The sequence below is a fragment of the Homarus americanus genome, unplaced genomic scaffold (genome assembly GCF_018991925.1).
Source record: "Homarus americanus isolate GMGI-L3 unplaced genomic scaffold, GMGI_Hamer_2.0 scaffold34360, whole genome shotgun sequence".
Lineage (NCBI taxonomy): Eukaryota > Metazoa > Arthropoda > Malacostraca > Decapoda > Nephropidae > Homarus > Homarus americanus.
The window spans coordinates 12,884,434-12,887,408 of NW_024739403.1; positions in this window are offsets into that span (position 1 = coordinate 12,884,434).

Here is a 2,975-nt window from a genome sequence, read left to right on the forward strand (position 1 = left end):
ATACTCGATCAGAGGACTTTGATGTACTCGATCCTGCGAATCCCATACTCGATCAGTGGATATATTATACTCGATCAGGGAACTTTGTTATACTCGATCAGGGGGCTATGCTATACTCGATGAGGGGGTTTTGTTATGCTCGATCAGGGGATATGATATACTCGACCAGGGAACTTTGTTATACTCGATCAGGGGAATTTGTTATACTCGATTAGGGGCCTTTGTTTTACTCGATGAGGGGCCTTTGTAATACTCGATGAGGGGCCATTGTTATACTCGATCAGGGGGTTTGCTATGCTCGATCAGGGGGCTTTGCTATACTCGATCAGGGGGCTTCGTTATACTCGATTAGGGGCCTTTGTTGTACTCGTTGAGGGGCCTTTGTTGTACTCAATCAGGGGCCTTTGATATACTCGATCAGAGGTCTGTTTTATACTCGATCCGGGGACATTGTTATACTCGATCATGGGGCTTTGTTATACTCGATCAGGGGAATTTGTTCCACTCAATTAGTGGACTTTGTTATACTCGATCAGAGGACTTTGTTGTACTCGATCCTGGGAATGTGTTATACTCGATCAGGGGACTTTGTTATACTCGATGAGGGGGCTTTGAAATACTCGAACAGGGGGCTTTGTTATGCTCGATGAAGGGGCTTTGTTATACTCGATCAGGGGACTTTGTTGTACTCGACCAGGGGCCTTTGTTGTACTCGATGAGAGGCCTTTGTTATACTCGATCAGGGGACATTGTTATACTCGATCAGGGGATTTTGTTATACTCGATCAGAGGAATTTGTTATACTCGACCACGGGACTTTGTTATACTCGACCAGGGGACTTTGTTATACTTGATCACGGGCCTCGATCAGGGGCCTTTGTTATACTCGATCAGGGGCCATTGTAATACTCGATGAGGGGCTTTTCTTATACTCGATCAAGGGACTATGTTATACTCGATTAGGGGCCTTTGTTATACTCGATCAGGGGGCTTTGCTATACTCGATGAGGGGCCTTTGTTATGCTCGATCAGGGGATATGTTATACTCGATCAGGGAACTTTGTTATACTCGATGAGTGGGCTTTATTATACTCGACCAGGGGTCTTTGTTATACTCGACCAGGAGACTTTGTTATAATCATTCAGGGGACTTTGTTATACTCGATCAGGGGAATTTGTTATACTCGATTAGGGGTCTTTGTTATACTTGATAAGGGGCCTCGATCAGGGGCCTTTGTTATACTCGATGAGAGCGTTTGTAATACTCGATGAGGGGCTTTGATTATACTCGACCAGGGGACTATGTTATATTGGATCAGGGTCCTTTGTTATACTCGATCAGGGGCCTTTGTTATACTCGATCAGGGCCTTTGTTATAATAGATCAGGGGGCTTTGCTATACTCGATCAGTGGGCTTCGTTATACTCGATCAGGGGCCTTTGTTGTACTCGATCAGGGGCCTTTGTTGTACTTATTCAGAGCGACCTCTCAGGGACGCTGTTATACTCGATCAGGGGGCCTTTGCAATACTCGATGAGGGCCTTTTGTTATTCTCGATTAGGGACTATGTTATACTCGGTCAGGGCCTTTGTTATACTCGATCAGGGGCCTTTGTTATACTCGATCAGGGCCTTTGTTATACTCGATCAGGGGCTCTGCTATACTCGATGAGGGGCTTTGTTATGCTCGATCGGGGATATGTTATACTCGATCAGGGAACTTTGTTATACTCGATGAGGGCTTTGTTAAATCTCGACCAGGGGACTTTGTTATACTCGATCCGCAGGGCTTTGTTATACTCGATGAAGAATTTGTTATACTCGATTAGTTGACTTTGTTATACTCGATGAGTGGACCTTGTTATAATCGATCAGGGGACTTTATTATATTCGATGAGGGGCTTAGAAATATTCGAAGAGGGGGCTTTGTTATACTCGATGAGGGGGCTTTGTTATACTCGATCAGTGAACTTTGATACACTCGATCAGTGGACTTTGTCATACTCGATTGAGAACTTTGGTATACTCGATGAGAGGCCTTTGTTTTACTCGATCACGAGACTTTATTATTCTCGATCTAGGGACTTTGTTATACTCGATCAGGGGACATTGTTATACTCAATCAGAATTTGTTATACTGGATCAGGGACTTTGTTATACTTATTCGGGGCTCGATCAAGGGCCTTTGTTATACTACAGATCAGGGGCCTTTGTAATACTCGATGAGGGGCTTTTGTTATTCTCGATTAGGGGACTATATTATACTCGATCAGGGGCCTTTGTTATACTCGATCAGGGGCCTTTGTTATATTGATCAGGGGCCTTTATTTATACTCGATCAGGGGCTCTGCTATACTCGATGAGGGGCTTTGTTATGCTCGATCAGGGAATATATTATACTCGATCAGGGAACCTTGTTATACTTACTCGATGAGGGGCTTTGTTATACTCGCCAGTGGAATTTGTTATACTCGGTAGGGGCCTTTGTTATTACACGATGAGGGACTTTGTTATACTCGTCGAGGTAACGTGGTTATACTCGATCAGGGGACCTGTTGCTCGATCATGTGGCTTTGTAACGCTCGATCAGGGGCCTTTGCAATACTCGATAAGGGGCCTTTGTTATACTCGATCAGGGGACTATGTTATACTCGATTAGGGGCGTTTGTTATACTCGATTAGGGGCCTTTGTTATACTTGATGAGGGCCTTTGTTAAACTCGAGCAGGTGCCTTTGTTATTCTCGATTAGGGGCCTTTGTTGTTCTCGATGAGGGGCCTTTGTTATACTTGATAAGGAATTTGTTAAACTCGATCAGGGGACTTTGTTATACTCAACCAGGGGCCGTGTTATACTCGATAATGGCTTTGTTATACTCGATAATGGCCTTTGTTATACTCGATCAGGAGAATTTGTTTTACTCGATTAGTGGACTTTGTTATACTCGATTTGGGATCTTTGTTATACTCGATCAGGG